This window comes from Grampus griseus (genome assembly GCF_964374135.1).
Source record: "Grampus griseus genome assembly, chromosome: 9".
NCBI lineage: Eukaryota > Metazoa > Chordata > Mammalia > Artiodactyla > Delphinidae > Grampus > Grampus griseus.
Window position 1 is genome coordinate 52,154,613 of NC_139003.1, and position 21,551 is coordinate 52,176,163.

The following is a 21,551-nucleotide window of genomic DNA, read 5'->3' on the forward strand; positions in this document are numbered from 1 at the left end:
ATTCAATAGCCAAATTCATCTATGCCAGGGTTTAGCACATGGAGGCAGTAGAATCAGGGTCAACCAGAAAGACAAACTTCATAGTCTCTCTGAATAAATAACGCTAAGCTGAGTGACGCTAATGTCTATTTTATTTAGAGGTTTCCTAAAATATATACATTTTAAACAGGTGTCTGGTATTTTTTTCTGGTCACTGAATTTCCAGAGACTTTTTAAGTTATCAGGGTTAAAATAGTACTGTCCTTTGATTTAACATCCATGCATTACTTAGATGAGTCTGGTGTTATCTGTAATCTATTGCCATCTGTCCTTTGAAAGTTAATTGCTCTTCCCAATTCTAATGCAAAATCTCCATAAACAGAGAGAGGGTCGCTGGATTATCTAGAATTGAAATTCTACTTATTAAGCCAAATTCTCTTGATGACCACATAGAGCTAGCCCACAGTGTAATTGCCAATTTTCTATCTGGTGGAGAAAGTCATAGTAAAATAAACTTAAATAACTTGGCCGAGTTTGTATAGCAAACTAAGAACAAGGATAGGAATAGATGTTGAAAAATGATGCAGTGTCTACAAACTCTTGTTTCCTCTGCTACTCCTGAGCCTTTCTTTAGGGCCATGAGTAACTTTACCCCTGCTATTGTGTTTGGCAAAAATAGAATGATGCATAAAGGTTTTGGCTTGTGAAGTTATCATCTCAGTCACATTCAAAGTTCTACTGTGTCTTAGTCTCATACCATGTTGGATTACTACATTTAAATTATAAAAAAATAATGAAGTGACCCTGCTATCACATTTAGTTAGTGTATGCACTTGGAGACAAGGGTTTCCTAACGAAATTTAAGAAATACAGTTGGTATAGAAATATGAGTAGTCCTCAAAGCCAGAAGCATTAACATGAAGGGAGGTTCAAAGTTCAGCTGACTTCTGAAGATCTTTGTTTCAATTCATTATGTAAGCATACTTTTCACTACTTTGCATGTGTTATTTTTGAGTTTTATAACCAGCAAACAACAACAACAACATTTTATGCTACAACACCAATCCTTTAACAAGTGTCTTGAGATCTGGATTTTTACAAAGAATTTGGTTTGCATTTTTTTATCTACAAAAGCCCCATGCACAAAACTCATTTGTCATTTAAGTATATAGATCAACAATCCTCTCCTGAAACTTCCCTGGTAAACAGCTCCCAAACCAGTAAATTTGTGAGAGAGTGCAGCAGAGAATCATACCTATTAATAGAGTATACAGCAGAAGAACGGTGGTAAAGTCCAGATGGCAGCACCCATAAATCATACAGTGTCATCAATGCCACGTTACTCATGTAAAATGGATGTTTGTTCCAATTAGCTCAACATTCTTGCAGTGTAATGATGCTGCTGCTGAAAGAGTATAGTGCATGCTAAGTATTAAGTACTCTGGGTATCTGATAAGTGTGTCTAATTATGCCACATCATCTTTCATGGCCCCTTATTATTCTATTAAATAATGGCCCCAGTTTTAACCCTTTCGGCCAACCACCTCATTCCAATACAGTTTTTGACCTTTTCATGGCTATGTTGTCTTTCTTGTTACTTATTTAAATGGTTTCCTCCTACTTCTCCCACATAGTTGGCTATCAATTTCTTCTTCATGTATTCAAAATACCACTGAAAGATAATTTCTTCCAGGAAACCAACCCCCAAGTCACCTTGTAAAGTCAGAACTCAGATCGAGTGAAACTCCCTAACAGATTCAGCTGTATGGAATCTTTGGAGAGATAAATTCATTCCCCAACTATGCATTGAACATTTAAAATATGCTACAGCTATGCTCATTTCTATGGGGAATATAAATACTCAAAGGTCTCTGCTTTTCAAACATTGCCATAATGAGTTGTGATAAATATTAGGAATGAAGAAATGTGTATTTAGCTAGAAGGATGAAAAGGGAGAGTATTAGTGTAATATTGTCTTTGGAGTTTACTCTCAAAGGCCTAAATATCGATAATGACAACCAGCATTATCAGAAGCAAGGAGTCCTTTTCCATTACATAAATACTGAATTTACTCTTCACAAAAGAATGGGGGATTCTTAAAAAACTTTGTCGTGTGTTTCAGAATTTAAATTTATAATAAACTTTACCCCATATCAACAAATGAAGGAAATGGGGGAAGCAATTAATGAAAATAACAAAATGAGATAAAGAAATATGGTAACAAAAAAAAATAGAGTGAGCATAACCTCTTCTTGAGTTTTCAAAGATGCAAATGATCACCAAAGCCACGTGAAAGTTGCTTTCAGCTTTTAAGATTCTAAAGAAATAAGAAATTCAAACCCCTGGAAGATGGAACAGAATGTTAGTAAATTTTAAAAAATGAAGTACTATTTTTAGAGAAGGGCAGTTGAAGTGAAGCAGTCTTTAAACTGCTTTTTAAACTGCTTTTATTTTTTTCTACTTTATTTCTAAAAATTTGAGAAAGATAAGGAAAATAAATTAAAATAATAATTTATATTTGATTTCCTTTCCTAGACTCGGAACACTAAGGACTTTCCAATGGAAAGGTTATGCTTTCTCATTAATGTTTTAATTGCATTATTAGGGTTTACAGTACAGTATGGGTGGTAGCTTCCTTGCAAAGTCAGTATTCTTGCTGACAAGTACACTGAGTTAAAACAACAGGAGCCAAAGAGCTTATTCAGAGTTGTTAAAATTTCAAAAGGATAATGTAAGTATCATTACTTAATCTTCGTGCTTGACTTGCGTTAGCTGTAAAAACCTAGTAATCAGAACAGCGCCATCATCTGGTGAGGTGTTCGAACAGGATTGTATTACATCGGAGAAACTTCCTTTTTGTTTTGTTCAAGTCCTAACTTTGCCAGTTTCCGTTCAGAGAAATGAAGCATTTTCATGAATATAACATCGTTTGGTTAAAGATACCACTGTAAGTCCACGTTTAACCCTGAAATGATAGACAAATATGATTCTTTCAGATAATGGTGGGTTGAACCGTAAGACACTGCTCATGTTTGGCCATTTTTGACTTAGAAATGGCGTGTTCATATGGTTTAACCCATCAGTAGGCAATATTTATTAAGTGCTTACCACTGCCATACCCTTTTCTAACCCATGTTACACGTATCTGTCATCTTCTTCGTAACATCCTTTCAAGGTGGGTACTATTGCTACTCTCCATTTCATAGATGAGAAAATTGAGGCACAGAGAGGTTAAGCTGCTTGTTCAGTGTTCCCAGTGATTAGGAAGGCAGCCATGAAATTCACCAATGTTGTATCTGTGAAGAAAAAGTTTTGAACAAATTAATGACTGGAGAGACTGTTGATAGGATTTTAGAAAAGTCACTCTTGTTCCATTCTATCTATCATCTGACAATTGGACCTCTCCATACCTCAGTTTTCTTCTTTTTTTTTGTAAATTCAAAAAAATTGGGAAAATTTTTAACATCTTTATTGGACTTTAATTGCTTTACAGTGTTGTGTAAGTTTCTGCTGTATAACAAAGTGAATCAGCTATATGTATACATATATCCCCATATACCTTCCCTCCTGTATATCCCACCCACCCTCCCTATCCCACCCCTCTAGGTGGTCACAAAGCACCGAGCTGATCTCCCTGTGCCATGAGGCTGCTTCCCACTAGCTATTTAGTTTACATTTGTTAGTGTATATATGTCAAGGATACTCTCTCACTTCGTCCCAGCTTACCCCCCCAAACACCGTGTCCTCAAGTCCATTCTCTAGGTCTACGTCTTTATTCCTGTTCTACCCATAGGTTTTTCAGAACCATTTCTCTTTTTTTAGATTCTATATATATGTGTTAGCATATGGTATTTGTTTTTCTCTTTCTAACTTACTTCACTCTGTATGACAGACTCTGTGTCCATCCACCTCACTACAAATAACTCAATTTTGTTTCTTTTTATGGCTGAGTAATATTCCACTGTATATATATGCCACATCTTCTTTATCCATTCATCTGTCGATGGACACTTACATTGCTTCCATGTCCTGGCTATTGTAAATAGAGTTGCAGTGAATACTGTGACGCATGACTCTTTGAATTATGGTTTTCTCAGGGTATATGCCCAGTAGTGGGATTGCTGGGTCATACGGTAGTTCTATGTTTAGTTTTTTAAGGAACCTACATACTGTTCTCCATAGTGAATTTATAAATTTACGTTCCCACCAACAGTGCAAGAGGATTCCCTTTTCTCCACACTCTCTCCAGCATTTAATGTTTGTAGATTTTTGATGATGGCCATTCTGACCAGGGTGAGGTGATACCTCATGGTAGTTTTGATTTGCATTTCTCTAATGATCAGTGATGTTGAGCATCCTTCAATGTGTTTGTTGGCAATCTGTATATCTTCTTTGGAGAAATGTGTAGTTAGGTCTTCTGCCCATTCTTGGATTGGGTTGTTTGTTTTCTTGATATTGAGCTGCATGAGCTGCTTGTATATTTTGGAGATTAATCCTTTGTCAGTTGCTTCATTTGAAAATATTTTCTCCCATTCTGAGGGTTGTCTTTTCGTCTTGTTTATGGTTTCCTTTGCTGTGCAAAAGTTTTAAGTTTCATTAGGTCCCATTTGTTAATTTTTGTTTTTATTTCATTTCTCTAGGAAGTGGGTCAAAAAGGATCCTGCTGTGATTTATGTCCTAGAAATCAAGAAACATATGCTTATGTTTTCCTCTAAGAGTTTTATAGTGTCTGGCCTTACATTTAGGTCTTTAATCCATTTTGAGTTTATTTTTGTGTTTTATGTTAGGCAGTGTTCTAATTTCATTCTTTTACATGTAGCTGTCCAGTTTTCCCAGCACCACTTATTGAAGAGGCTGTCTTTTCTCAATTGTATATTCTCACCTCCTTTATCAAAGATAAAGTGACCATATGTGTGTGGCTTTATCTCTGGGCTTTCTATGCTGTTCCATTGATCTATATTTCAGCTTTTGTGCCGGTACCATACTGTCTTGATTACTGTAGCTTTGCATTATGGCCTGAAGTCAGGGAGCCAGATTCCTCCAGCTCCGTTTTTCTTTCTCAAGATTGCTTTGGCTATTCAGGGTCTTTTGTGTTTCTGTACAAATTGTATAATTTTTTGTTCTAGTTCTGTGAAAAATGCCATTGGTAGTTTGCTAGGGATTGCATTGAATCTGCAGATTGCTTTGGGTAGTATAGTCATTTTCACAATGTTGATTCTTCCAATCCAAGAACGTGGTATATATATCCATCTGTTTGTATCATCTTTAATTTCTTTCATCAGTGTCTTATAGTTTTCTGCATGCAGGTCTTTTGTCTCCTTAGATAGGTTTATTCCTAGGTATTTTATTCTTTATGTTGCAGTAGTAAATGGGAGTGTTTCCTGAATTTCTCTTTCAGATTTTTTATTGTCAGTGTATAAGAATGCAAGAGATTTCTGTGCATTAATTTTGTATCCTGCTACTTTATCAGATTCATTGATTAGCTCTAGTAGTTTTCTGGTAGCATCTTTAGGATTCTCTATGTGTATTATCTTGTCATCTGCAAACAGTGACACTTTTACTACTTCTTTTCCGATTTGGATTCCTTCTTTTTCTTCTCTGATTGCTGTGACTAAAACTCCCCAAACTGTGAAGAATAATAGTGGTGAGAGGGGGCAACCTTGTCTTGTTCCTGATCTTAGAGGAAATGGTTTTAGTTTTTCACCATTGAGAACGATGTTGGCTGTCGGTTTGTCATATATGGCCTATGTTATGTTGAGGTAAGTTTCTTCTGTGCCCCCATTCTGGAGAGTTTTTATCATAAATGGATGTTGAATTTTCTCAAAAGCTTTTTCTGCATCTATTGAGATTATCATATGGTTTTATCCTTCAATTTGTTAATATGGTATATCACATTGATTGATTTGTGTATGTTGAAGAATCCTTGCATTCCTGGGATAAACCCCACTTGATCATGGTGTGTGATCATTTTGCTGGTGAGTGCTGGTCAGCACCGATCCTCTTTGCGGGAATCTCTCCACTTTGCCCTCTGCACCCCTGTTGCTGCACTCTCCTCCGTGGCTCCAAAGCTTCCCCCCCCCCACCAGCCCCTGTCTCCACAAGTGAAGGGGCTTCCTAGTGTGTGGAAACCTTTCCTCCTTCACAGCTCCCTCCCAGAGGTGCCAGTCCCATCCCTATTCTTTTGTCTCTGTTTTTTCTTTTTTCTTTTGCCCTACCCAGGTACGTGGGGAGTTTCTTGCCTTTTGGGAAGTCTGAGGTCTTCTGCCAGCATTCAGTAGGTGTTCTGTAGGAGTTGTTCCACATGTAGATGTATTTTTGATGTATTTGTGGGAAGGAAGGTGATCTCCACGTCTTATCCTCCGCCATCTTGAAAGTCTCCTCAGTTTTCTTCTTTATAATGGAAATAATATTATTCCTACCTCATATGTGGTAGTAGGCAGCAAGTATTTTCCTACCCTGCTGTTTCTTTCTGTATCAGCCCTATTATCTGCAGACAGGCCAAATTCTCACACATCAGTCCTTTAAGTAACAAAGGTAGTGTTTGAATCTCCCATCTATCAAACCAATAGTTTGTTTTTCAATTGATTTATAACTTAGGCATGGAAACGGTTTTTGTTCTCCTCAAATCCCTGACAAATAGGGTTGGTAAGAGGGCTAAATAAGAAAAATGTATACAGAAAGTTTACAAAGTAGACTTTGGTAGTTATTAAGCCCTTATTACATTTACTGTTATTACTTAAATATAATCCCTGTAGCAAATTCATACTTTAAAATTCCTCCAAGGTCTTTAAGTTGCAAATTGCCCTTAAGACTAAAGTTACTAAAACTGTATTTTAAAAACATTCTCTACAATTCAGATCTTTTGCTTTTACTAATTTGAAATATTTTACTAAGAAATAGTGAGGTTTAAGTATATCATATTTCATCTAATCCAAAATGCCAACAATAGTAGCATATGTTTATTTTATATGTCATTAAGAAAGAAAAATGCTTCCAATTAATTCTAAGATGAAATAGATTAAAGACACATCACAATATTAGAGGTTTAAATATGCAAAAAATGTCTTAGAATTGATAAAATATGGTAATAAAATCGATGAGTCTGATTTTTCCCTTCACCCATGAGTTGGGATAATTTGAGGCAGCAGGCAAGGCCATCCATATTTCTGAGCTGTATTAATGATTTCCCAGATCTTCCTGGCAGTACCAATAGGCTTCTGTTTCAAATGGGCCAAATCTGGGAAATTAATATGGACTGTACATTCCACAAAAATGTCCCTTTATCATGGACATCAACTATGTCCTGAAATGAAACCAGTATTAAGTTGCTGAATTTCAATCCATATTCAAATTCTGCTGTTTTTCTAAGGCACTAGCAAGTCAAAACTTTTTTTTTTTTGAACATTCACAATGTACTCATGGATGTGTATGCGTGACGGTTTGCTGAACTGGCTTGAAACAGAACATTTAGTTTACAAAAACTACTTAATGCAAAGCTAAAACATTAAAATAAACTCTGCAAAGCACCTCACATGTGTCAGTATTTCTTTTGATTTGAGTCAGTGTTTCTAAGAATGAGAGATTTAAAGAAACCAAAATGAATGTATACACTTTATGCAAAAATATCACCAGGAATATTTACAATTTTAGTGATGTATCATATCTTTCTGCTTTCCATTTTCAAAGCCATTAAAAAGAGAGAGTGAATATAAAATTCCCCTCAGCAAAGCTTTTTTCTTCAACTACTGTTTCTTTTTCTTTTAACAGTATTCTACTGCCCCATGGGCATGTTTATTCATGTGTCTCATTGATTCATGTGTATACTATACTCATTTATATCTAGTGCACAGTTGGAAGTATAAAGTATGGGTTTGTGGAGTAAGACTCTTAATTTGAAATAGCTGACCAATAAAACTAAGCTATTAGATTAACAAGTCATTGCTTTAAAGGGAGGAATCAACACAAGGTTGATTTTCAGTCTGTTTATCGCTTCCTCACCAGATGAGAAAAAAGAGTGACTTGGTGTTTACATAGTTCTTTGGTCTGTCTGGAAAGATTTGTGTTCTTTGCTAATGTGCTGGCAGCAGTTCAAGCTTATAGTCTTCTGACTATCCATTCTATGTCCTTTCGATATTTTGTGGACTACTATACGATGAGACTCACCCAGAATGGCAGTAAACAAATACATATTTTATAGCAATCCACTAGTACTCTAGTTTCCTGATAATTTCCATCCTTCAAGGCCAACAACCAAGATACAGGATATTTTCTGTTTCTGTATGCAAAATTTATTCTGTTTGTGGGGCAGTTCCAGGTCATAGGTTTCTTGAGCAATACAGGTTACAGAATATTTCAGTATATTTAGGACAATACCTTATCAAGGAGCCATTTAAAAAGAGCATGGCAGATTTTAAAAGGATGTTTTTTCAGTGGACTCTTAAATTTGAGGTTTAAAAACATTGTTACTGATTGAGTGCTAATAGGGAGAGGTTGGACTTGGTCAGTATTTTCCCACCTCTTGGGCAGTGGCAGAAACCAAGTAAAGATATGGAAGTTAATTCATTTCCTTATCTCTTTCAATCTTTCAGAAGCCTGGATCCCTGATGTACTTTGCCTATTGACAGAATGGTAACAATGGGATTGATTTTGATTTTGTTTGCTTTACCTCCTATGTTATAGAGACTTACTGCACTAACTATGGGCTGCCATCTGAGCCATCTGAAATGGGCTGAGACTCAAACTGTCCATGGGAATTGGAGGCTTAAATCCAGGCCCTCATGGGTTCTATTTGTAAGAGACAGGACTTATCAACCACACTACTACTTCTAGAGCCTATTTCTCACCTGCTCTCTGTGCTAAGGATTGCAGAGAGTGTTTAGGGGGTGTTAAAGTGGATGGCAATCTTACTGGGCACCTGCTAAGGTCAGGTTACACCACAGTTCATCCATTACTCCTGATTCAGAGACCTCCGTTTTAATGTTCTCACTCAATTACTTACTCGCAGTTGAAAAGCACAGAGAACACTGAGGCAGGGCCTCCAAAGTTTGATGCTTATTTCTTTGACTAAGCATTTTACTTCAGCATGGAAGAAAAACATCTGAGCAAATGTTTTGCCCTGATTCCCTTGTTAAAGAAACAAATATCTAGAGCAAATACATAAATTCCTTGTAACCACCCCCCTCTCCAAAAACCAAATGCCAAAAAACCCAGCATAGAAAAATGACTAAGTCATAGACAGGCTCACTTGAAATCTGAAGAAATGGTTATGTGAAGTAATAATAAGGTGCTCTCAACCATGTTCTACGGGGTTCAGCACACTTCTGTTATCCCATGTCCTCTTAAAAGATATGACCTATCAGAGACATGAAATTGCTCCCTAGATGGATTGTTTCAGAACTTATAGGAAAGAATATCTGCTTTGGAATCATTCCAATGTGGATTTGAATCCCAGCTTTGCCACTTGTTAGCTGTGTGAACTTAGGTAAATTCCTTCTTATCTCTGAGCTGCGAGTCCCTCTTTTATCAAACTGGCATCGTAATATCACCCTGCAGAGCTATTGTGAGGGAAAAGTAAGATTATATTAAATACTTACAGCTGTTACTAGAGCAGCATAGATATACTGGCAATGCTCTCCTGCCCTGACTCCCTCAGGATGAATTCAAAATCCTGAGAATTTCCTTGCTGACGGTATGTTTATGTGAGGGAGATAGTTCTTAACTAGATTATACTGTTAGATTCCGAAACTTTTCCCCCCATTTTCTGTCTCTTTCTGTTTTTTTTGGTTCTCTTTTCTGGACATCCTTATTCAGCCTCATGTCTTTGATGATCACACCTGTGCAGAAGACCAGTGATTATCTACCTTCAGCCCTGATCTTTCTCGACAGCTCTCGGCCCCCATTTCTAATTGCCTGTGGACGCCTCACATTTGCTCTCCTGTCAGCACTTCTAAATAGGAGCGCCAAACTGAACCAATAACTTTTCCTCTCAGACCTGTGCCACTTTCTCCTTGGCTTTATGTCAGTTTAACCAACTAGCCTGGGAGGCTTGGGATTGTAGTTGATTCTTCTGTCTGCCCCTGTCCTTGACAGTCCAACAGTCAGAAAGTCACATGGAACCCACTCCTGGAAATTTCTCACTTCCATCCTGTTCTGTCAATTTCCTCAGCCCTCACCATGCCTTAGATCTTGTCGCGTTCTACCATCATTGTGGGGGAGGCCTTTTCACTGATTTCCCTGACACTTCTCTGTTCCCTTTTTGATCCATTCTTCACTCAGCTCTGAGAGTTGTCACAATCTCAAGGCTGTCATTTCCTTCTTAGAAAGCTCCCCTATTACTTTTAGATTACAGTCTAAAACATCAGTGTGGTAGTCACGTTTATGTCCCAATTTGGCCCAGACCTATTTTTTATTTTAAATAAATATTATTTTAATTTAATATAAAACATTTGAAACATGCAAGCAAGTACAAAGATTATATAAAGGAAACTAATATACCAGTTACTTAGAATTAGCATTTGTTGATATTTTCCAAGTTTCCTTCATATTTTTGTTCTATTTACATATTTTAAAATAAAATCTAGGGCTTCCCTGGTGGTGCAGTGGTTGAGAGTCCGCCTGCCGATGCAGGGGACACGGGTTCGTGCCCCGGTCCCGGAAGATCCCACATGCCACGGAGCAACTGGGCCCGTGAGCCGTGGCCACTGAGCCTGCGCATCTGGAGCCTGTGCTCTGCAACGGGAGAGGCCACAACAGTGAGAGGCCCGCGTACAGCAAAAAAAAAAAAATAATAAAATAAAATCTAAAACCCTACCTCCTCATCTCCTTCCACTCTGTCCTTGTTATCTCTCTACCTTATTTTCCCCTTCCTTTCTCATATTTCATGTTCTTGGTGGTTGTGATGAAAGAGGGCTGGTATTTGGGGGATGAGAGAAGATCTCTTAAAGTAGGGCTTCTAAGGAGGTGATCTGAGCAGACGTGACTTCTCTCAGGGTAATATCTCCATGTTATATCACTGACACGTGAGGAATAGACAGCATAACAAAGTGATTTCTAATCATGGCTACGACGCTCGCAAGCAAGGTACTCAACTTCTGTAAAGCCGAGTTTTCTCATATGTACATTGAGTGTCACCATACCTATCTCAAGGATCATTGTGAAGGTTACCTGAGATAATGTACATGAAGTACCCAGATCAGAGCCTGGCATCGATATGTCAGTTGAGGAATTGGAATAGACCATAATGGACTAAATGATACAGGCCTGTTCTTTCCTTGCAGGAGCAATGCAACCTGAATGTACAAGAGCTGTAAAAGTGGCCCCAGGGATTTTTAGGGGGTTATCATGAAATATGGAATGTGCGCATTTGGTTTGAACTTGAAGCTGGCAAATACTAAAGTAACCAACTCTCCCTCCCTTTAGCCTGATCCTCTCCACCAGCCTCTGTGTCAGCCCGGGGTTAAAGTGCATAACCTTGTGTCAAGGTATTCATCGCTAAATGTCCCCAGGGAAACTACAATGCGGTTGTTTCATTAAAGACCTTGTCTCCTGCTACGAAAACCATTTCATGTCCCCCATTTCATTCCATTTATGTTTGTATTTGGGCTAAGAAATAGTTAAATGGGTTTCTAACATATCTTTGACTTGAGTCATGTTTAAGTGACTTCCTGAAATAAGAAACCAATGTTACATCTGTCACAGAAGCCAAAAAGAAATCCTACATATGTGAATGATTATATTCCTTGCGCAAGGTGTGAGTCCCCCAGTGCTTCAGAAAAGGCCGTCAATCCCTGCAATATCCCTGACTACTGCATGTTACATCCAGGTCTTAGAGTTACGGAGAGATATGTAGGCCTTGTGACAGACAGAAAGTGGGTTGGCTATAGCTCTGGGGAAGTTCTTGTGCCTTGCTTATTCCTGCTGTTCATCTTGTGCTCCTGAAGACTGGTGCTGTAACACTGCTACCTGCTGACAGGAGCTGAGTAACTTGTGTATGGCTGAAACATATGTCCTGTTGAGAAACCTCTCATCTTTGACTATTGGTTAAAGCCCTTCATGGATAATATAATATCCCATTTAATATAGGAACTAGGAACAACCCTTTCTTGTTCTGATATTGAAACTAAGTCTTATATGAACAAACATCAAAACATTGTTACATGAAAACCCAACATTTTGCATTTAAAGAAAGAATGATGTGTTTCTCATGCCTTAGGAAATTTTGAAAAATGTATTGACAAGGGCAATTCCCAAGTAACAGTTTACTAACTGAAAATTCAGATGGCATAGAGCTTAGGAAGGGACAGAAATTGTGGCTGGATTCTTCATATTTGCCTACTATTGAGAGTAATTTAGGTTGAGGAAATACATTTCCATAATTCACATACATTAGTGAATGAATGAATTCAATTTTTATTGAATAATTTTCATCAAGGATCTATACCCGTGAAAGCTGGGTTGGAAAACATGGGTTGATGTAATCATTGCTTATACTGAAGGGAGGAAATGTGGTTGAGTAGGTTGAATGTAGGGAGTGCTGAAACAGTACTTAATTTAAGCTTTCAAACTGGGAATAATGAATCAACTATTAAAATTTGAAGGTGGCAAAACATTATGGATTAGCTATACTTCCATAAAAAATATAAATTTTAAAATAATTTATTGATTCTTTTGTTGTTAACTTCTATATCTCTAAATAATATGCTTATATTGCTATGTTATTATTTTAAAAATTTTAGGCTTTATGTTTTGATTTTCCACTAAGGATTTAGCTCTCTGTTGCCAAATTCTCCCATTTTGCCACTACTCACATACACATCTCCATTTCCTCCAGTGTCCCATTTTATTTTTATCATTGTTTTGGTTATATTAATATTCATATTTATCTTCCTAAAATATGCAAATTATTTAGGATGGAGCCGTGTAGTAAACTGTAATTATCCTATTTCTTGCTTAATTGAAGATTAGTTATATTGTTTTTGATGAATCTAAAAATATATTTGTTACTAATACAACCTCACCTATTCTCTAGTGTTAGTAATTCTGTTGTTTTTGCTTGATTTTTGGAAAAGGTATTTATCAATAATTTAATCTCAATATCTCTTCCAGATATCTAAATCTTTTCAAGGTGTTCGTTCCCTTCAGGTATTATATTAGTTATATCTGTTTTTCTCAGAGCATTCTGACTTGCTTCTACCTAGTCTGGTTGCCCTCTATAGATACAGTTGAATTTCTGAGATTTTTCATGTCTGAAAATGACATCACTTTATCCTCACAGTTGACTGGTAGTTTGGATGGATATACAATTCTAGGTTGGACAACCTTTTCCCTCGTGTTGTTGAAATCTTCTATTTTCAAGTATCTAGAGTTGCTGTTGAGAAATCTTAGGACATAATTTTTGACATTTTACAGCCCTTTTCCCCCCTTCCTGTAGGCTTGTAGTGTCTTTCCTTTATCCCTAGTGTTCTAAATGTTCTTTGGTCTCTTTTTGAGTCAATGATCTGTTTTTTCAGTTTGTTCCTTTTAGTATGAAAACTCATGTCTTTCAGTTATAGAGAATTTTCTAAAATTATTTCTTTGATGATTTCTGCTTCTTCACTTTTTCTGTTTTCTGTAACTATTACTATTTCAGATATTAGACTTCCTTCATTGGTCCGCTATTTAAAAATTTTTTCCCTGTCCTATTTTTAATTACTTTGTGCTTTGCTGTATTTATCAACTTCATCTTCCAACATTCTCCAACTGAGTTTTCACTTTCTGCTATCATGTTTTAAATGTCCAAGTATTTTTTTTTCCAGAATGTTTCTTTTTATAACATTCTGTTCTTGTTCATGAATGCAGGATCTTTTCTTACCCACTGGAAAATATATTATTGAAGTTTATCTCTACGCACAGTCTTTGCTGTCTTTACGCTGCTTATTTCTGCAGGTTGTTTTAATCCTTCTCTTTCAGAGTAGAGATTTTATATCAGTATCTGGTGATGCTTGATTATATGTTCATATATAATTATGGGACATTTAAAAACATAATAGTTGCTCTATTCTCATGGACTAGGCTGGGCAATTGTGGAGTTCCCCATAGGATGATTCTACTCTTACCACTTGCTTAAGAAATTCCTGCTATCAGTATCTTTGTGTCCCTTCTCTGGTCTTGTTGGATTCTTCAGGTGGTTTTCTAAATTCTTACCTGAAGGGTTCTGGGAGCCAAACTGGGTAAGCAAATTAGGAGCCTGATTATCCAGGATATTAATCTTTCCTTAATTTCCTTGTTTACCCTTCTACACTGTAAAGTACTACCAGCTTTTTTTTTTTTTTAACATCTTAAGTGAGACTCTATGATTTATGTAAACCCCTGGTGCTCTGCCAGGGCTGGAGTGGGGCTGCCACCTGGTTGCATGGAGTGGGCAGATGGGATCTGGAAGCCCCAATGGTTCTTTAACAGATTTTTCAACATTTGTTCCTATTTTTGGCTATCATTACCTCTACTATCATACCCATTTCAAGTTTTGCTGTGTACGCCCATTTCTTTTTATTTAAACATCTTTATTGGAGTATAATTGCTTTACAATGGTGTGTTAGTTTCTGCTTTATAACAAAGTGAATCAGCTATACATATACATATATCCCCATATCTCCTCCCTCTTGGGTCTCCCTCCCACCCTCCCTATCCCATCCCTCTAGGTGGTCGCAAAGCACCAAGCTGATCTCCAAATGTACACCCATTTCTTTATAGTTTACTCCACTGTCAGTTCAGGATTTAGTTTTCTCTGATTTGCTAAATCAATAAACATTTCTCCAGCAGATTTTTAATGTATACGTATATGTAAGTATGTGTGTGTGTGTGTGTATATATATATATATATATACACACACACACACACATCTCAATCTAATTTATATATATATCAATATATGCAGACATATATATACATATGTAATTAGATTGATAACAGTGTCAGTCCTGGTTCCAGCAGGGATTAGATGGGATACTCAAATTAGAACATTTCGAGTAGAGTTTAATAAAGGGCTCTCATATTCACAGACATGAGAAGAATATAGATATACCGAAAAGGATCAGGCAGCATGCTGGAGTTAGTAACAAGAAGATTTTACTAATCCTAGGCCTTAAGGTCTGAAGAGAGGTCATGATTACCTGTATCTGGAGGTAGAGACAGCTGTATAAGGAGAGGGCTGCTTGACAGGAATGGGTTTAGGTTGGATAGATACAGCCAGCTCATGGCAACCTTGCAGGAGGGAACCAGGGGAATAAGTACTGTGACCAATTCCATTTCCTCCTGCCATCTCTTGATGGTGCTCACGTTTGGTCAAGTCCACGAGAAAATGTTAATGCCACTGATCCAGGTCAGTGAGTTATCTCCCCCACTCCCACATGCACATAACAAAGTGAAAAAGAAGAGAGATGGATCTGGAGAGGGAAATGAAAGTTAATCCTAATTGACTCTGTGATTACATTGTCGTCATCATTTATTTTAGGAAAAGGTAAAGTTGAAGGGATTTAAACTGTATACAATTGAGCGGTAAGGAATAACTAAAGAATGTTATTCAAGACATTAGGAAAAACATAAAATGAAGTAGGTATTAGGTTTAATTATATACTTTACCTCTTTGTGATCTCACAAAAATGATGAATTTGACTCACCAAGTTATATAAACATACTTAATGTGATTTGATTCTTGTGGCTTCTGGACAAAATTGCTCCCAATTGGATTTCACCCCAATATCTTTTGTGTTTACATTTCACAAAGATGACTTGCAATTACTGTTTCATGAATGGCACCTGTAGAATAAATGCTATTCACGTGCTTTTGCATTTCAAAATGATATGGTGGAACTTTTTCCACTCAAAAACTCTAGTGAATATAGCAATTAATCTTGAAGTTCTATTTCAAAACTAATCAAAGTAGACTTCCTGAGTTCAAATTCAGGTTCAAAGGCAAAGCAAGGATCTTTTCAAGTAACCTTGGTTTTAGTGAAAGTGTTTCTGAGGGACCTAATTATAAGTAGAATATTTTCTTATTGTGTTTCTCCCTGTTCTTCTAATCCTAGAAAAGACCACACAAATTTTGAACATGATGTTAAGTACACACAAAAGAGTTCAAAAGTTTAAAAAATTGAAGGGAGAAGTTCTTCTAGAAGGTATTCAATGCATTAAAACAGAAATAGAAACTTGTTTCTCCCAATATGATTGGTCACTGAAACCATTTCCATGCATCTGGAATAAATTAAACAAGATAACTAGATATACCATCCTAATACAAGTGTGAAGACTCACATATTACAAAGTCAGAGATTATATGATTATATGTAAAAGAATCAAACAGCAAAATATGGACTTTTGAGAAATTTTCTCTACGCCGAAGTCAATATCAATAAAACGGAAGTGTACTTATGTCCATGTGTGTGACATTTAGAAGTAATGACCTGCTCTTTTCCAAAACAGTAACTGTAATAGTTGGTAGGCATATAACTTTTATGTCTCTGAACATCCATGGGAGATTAAGAAGTCTGTGACACGGTCAGCTATGACAAGGAAAACTGGGTGTTTCTCAGATGGCAGAAATGGCCTGCAGTTTTTCTTCCTGAATACAAGAATGAACAATGCAAGCCTGTGTAGTAGTGTGTTGGGAAATTAAACATTTTTCAAATGTAAGAGGTCAGATCCCTCTCGGCCTCACCTAACCATTTGAATACTTTTCCCTGAGTCTAGTCCTTGCCCTTCTCTTTGCTTTTCACACGTGCAGCTAAGGGGTGCTAGTACATGCACACCAGCAAAGTGTTGTATGAGGGTAGCCAATGTGTAAAGTGGGAGTGCTAGAAAGAGCAAAATGTTAACACACAGCTAATGCCCAGTTAAGAATACAGGGTATAGGAAGCCACAGATCATCTGTGGTCAGAACAGGTTAGCTGCTACAAGTTGGATAACAAAAAACAAAATAACCTTTGGTACATCATGAGACCAGAATCTCGATGTTATGGGTTTAACGTATGACTCCCCCAAATCCATATGTTGAAGTCCTAACTTCCGGTTTCTCAGAATGTGACCCTGTTTGAAAATAAGATCACTGCCAGTTAGCTAAGGTGCTTCCTCAGCAAAGATCCCAAATAAACAGGTTCAGTGAAAAGGAAACATCAATACTCATCATGTCTCTTTTTATTAACTTTTACAGAATCTGAAAGATGGAATTTTAGGAGGCAGAGGTGCATGAAATTAAGCCTTCTTTATATCTAAACCCTATCAGTTATCCTGTCTTAATTTTTCAAAACTTTTGGTTTCTCAGAAGGATTAAGATGGGAGCCTAACAAAGCCCCAAGATCTCATTTTACAGATTTAGACCTTAAAACATCTGGACAGGGCTTCCCTGTTGGCACAGTGGTTGAGAGTCCGCCTGCCGGTGCAGGGGACACGGGTTCGTGCCCCGGTCTGGGAGGATCCCACATGCCATGGAGCGGCTGGGCCCGTGAACCATGGCTGCTGAGCCTGCGCGTCTGGAGCCTGTGCTCCGCAATGGGAGAGGCCACAACAGTGAGAGGCCCGCGTACCGCAAACAAACAAACAAACAAACAAAAACATCTGGACATGTGATTTTTCAGTGCTCAGCATCTATTCCCCCTGGCTTTGCTAACAGTATGCCAATTGTCCCCTGGAAAAGGATCCCTCCCTCATCCTGCTTGGTCTTAGTGGATGGTCAAGGGAAGGGCCGCATCTCCTTCCCTGGCTAGGATTTATATGTGCGATTGAGGCTAAAAGAATCAGATTCATTCTTCTGGGAATCTTAGCCTTGTCACAAGGACAGAAAACATTTGGAATCAGTCCATTTTGGTGGTGGTGCCTTGAAGAGACTCCTTTTGTTAATGGCCAGGAGAGGTCCCAAACTACCTGCCCCTGTTTTTCCCAAGATCTTAACTTTTTCTTGGGATTCTGTGAGATACTCAGTATCTGTCTAGTGAATACAGTTTTCTTAAGTTAATAAGGGTTGTTTTCAGTTGCATTTAGTCAGAGATCCTTAACTGATTCAGCCTACCATCCTTTTCCAGTGTTATAGTTTTCTAGTATTCTGACACTGGTATTTCCAGGGATGATAATAGTCATAGGGAATTTAAATTACTCATTTGATAATTACTGTTTTGGAGATTTTTTTTTTCTCTCTGAAGCATCTAAATAGGCATTTTATAAATTGATCCTGGATCATTAAGTGGTTAAATTTTGCAGGGGAGTACAATAACTGGGAAACCATCCAGGGTTTTAAGTTTTGTGGGGGGGGATTTTTTTTATTTTAAAGGGCTTCTCAATAATGTATATTGTTTCCCAATTCCTTTGTATATTGTCCTTGAAGAGTAAGATTAAAACTAGAGGGAATGTTTTCAGTTCCCTGAAAATATAAATTGCTGGAGGAAAAGGGAAGGACATTCATGATAGCCTACATAGCACTATATAAATGATAATTAATGTTTTTGAAAATGCTTTTTATCGTTCAAGAGAAAGATTAGTTTGTTTATGTATTATTTGTCACAATTAATGAGAGTAAAGAAAAGCATCCTGAATTTCAGCAGCAAAAATGCAAAAAAAGCTCTAAGATTATACAACCAAAACAGAAAAGTCTGTTTTAGTTCCTAATCCTTATAACACTCAGTTTAATAATTGTAAATATATAAAATATTTCTGATTATTCTGGTAATAATTCTAAAGATGCATGTAACTTTGACAAGAATGTATAATTATAAGGTTTCTAATTATTGGAAATTACCCAAAGATTAATTAGAAGTCAAGATTGTTTTCCAAATAAACAAAAAAGTCTGTATTTTTTCTAAATAAGGAGATAATTTAAAAAACTCAGGATAGTTGGTTTGTATAAACAATTCTAAAATTTCAGACTTTTTTTGTTAATTAAAACTATAAACAATTTTATGTTTAAAGATAAATTTTAAAGTTTTCACTAAAGAAGACTAAAACAACAATATTTTAATATGCTACACTTGAATTTGTGATTTCGATTACTTCCATTTTATCCTACATCTGCTCAAAAATTATATGCACGTGTGTATATGTAACACACACACATACATACACATGCACTTGTGTTCAATTAAATACATTAAATATTTTTCCCTTTAAAATAGATGTAAAAATGCTCTGCATTTACAGTAAAAAAAATCTGATAATGAAGTTCATTTCTGCTACTTACTACACTTGTAGCTGTTGCCTAATACAGTCTTGAAAATGTCCCTTAGTTTCTCTGGACCTCGGTTTTATCTGTTAAATATGACTGTTTTGCTTGCTTATATCAGTCATATAGGGTAGCTTATGTTGTGCTAACAAATGACCTACAAATCTCAGTGGCTTTAATGAACATTTAAAATTTTTCTCTCACTTAAGCCAAACATCTAACAAAGATTGGCAGGAGATGGTGGGGTTGTTCTTGTCACTTGGGGACCCCAGCTAACAGAGCATATTGAATGATGGCTGTCTCTATGCCAGAAGAAAAAGAGAGGGCTCAAGAAACTTACATTGCCAGCTAAGTGCTCTAGTCTGGAGATGACAAATGTCACTTGCATATTCAATTCATTGCCTGGTCACATGGTCCCATCAACCCCAGGGGGGCCAGAAAATGCCATTCTATTCGAATGAGAGAGACAGATATTTTGTCAGCAGTACTAATGGCTACCATATCACTGCATAGCGTTCTTGGGCTTTGTAAATAAAAGTGCTTTGTAAAATATGAAGTAATATTTATACTCACGTCTTTTGGCTCCAAAGCCCCTCTTTTTTCCACCATAGCAGATTGCTGTTAAACTTCATTGCCATCCTTTTGATCTTTCATTTAATTAGCACATATTTATTGAGTGCTTATAAAATGCTAATCACTGTGCAAGGGGTACAAATGTGGATAGGGCAGGCTTTGTCCTCAAGGCCTCCGAAACTCAGTGGAGAAAAAGAAAACAGAACTCTGCTACCATGAGATTAGTTCTATGTTTGTCACAGAGAAGAGGATGAGCGTTTCTGCTGGGGTAGACTGAAAATAGCATATATGAAATGGGCTCTAGGTCATGATGAGGCTTTTGGGGTTCTAAAATCACTGAGTTTTCCTATCACATAATCTTTGCCCCAATCCACTTAAAAGGATAACACCTAAGCTGGCCATTAAAAAAAAAAAAAGAAAACAAAGAAGACCATGTGCTAGTTCTGTCAAATGAACAAGATAATTGTTTTGCTGCATGGCCACAGTTATTGGGCACCTTTAAAACCAAGTTTAGATAACTTATTTTTAAGCTGCTTTTCCCTAAAAACAGACGCTTGCTTCAAATAGAAAAGCAAGTCACAGTTCTGAGAAATCCCATCTGTTTACCTTTAGCAGTACTTGATTTTAAAAAGGCACATTTAAAATTCTTTCACCTTTACGTATTTTAAAAAATTAGTCCTGAGTCCTTTAAAAAAGAAACCTCTTTCTTTTTTCTAAGTCATTTCAGCTGAAACAGGAAGGACAAGTAGGTAATAAAACCCGAGAATGGTGTCTTTTAGAAAAATTAAGAGTGTGGTGGAAACTGCTTTAGTCAGTGGCATTTAATTCAGTTAAACATCTATTATTATAGGTAAGCCATCAAGAGATTTACCAACTCGTGGGGGAGACAGACAAAAATAATCTATATTATAAGTTAGAATGGAAGTGGGGCACATATGTGTAGTGGAAAAACATCAGGGGCACAGAGAAAGGGTGATGATTCTGCTCACTCTGATGTTTCTGATAATGCTTTACAGAGCTCTAATCTAAGCTGGACCTGGAACAATGAATAGGATTTCAAAAGCAGGAAGGGAGGAAGAGAGTGGAGGTGGGACTGGGGTAAGAGCATGAGATTGAAGTCAAAATACGAGGGAAAAGCATAGTGACAAGAAAATGCATATGCCCTATTTGGGCAATGGCAAGCAGTCTAGAATGATAGGGCATTTTGGTGTAAGTACAGCAGAGTAGATTGAGGCTAGCTCATGAAGAGCCCTGAACATCATGCTAAGGTGTTCAGAGTTCATTCTTTTTTTTTTTTTTCAAGTCCTCTTTAATGGAATAGATTGTTCCAAAACAAACTTTGAAATATATTAATTTTAAAAGGTTTCACTCACATCTTTAATCTTGAATACTATATAAAATTTTAAAAAATCAGAATTTAGTAAGAATATATTATAAACTGGTGATATATTAGAATTGAAATTGTATATTATGATATTTCTTTTTTTAAACGATTTTTAAAAAGATTTATATTGGAGTATAGTTGATTTACAATATTGTGTTTCAGGGGTACAGCAAAGTGAATCAGTTATACATATACATATATCCACTCTTTTTTTTTTTTAGATTCTTTTCCCATATAGGCCATTACAGAGTATTGAGTAGAGTTCCCTAGGCTATACAGCAGGTTCTTATTAGTTATCTATTTTATATATAGTAGTGTGTATATGTCAGTGCTAATCTCCCAATTTATCCCTTTCCCCCATCCCCTGGTAACCAAAAGTTTGTTTTCTACATCCGTGACTCTACTTCTGTTTTGTAAATAAGTTCATTTGTACC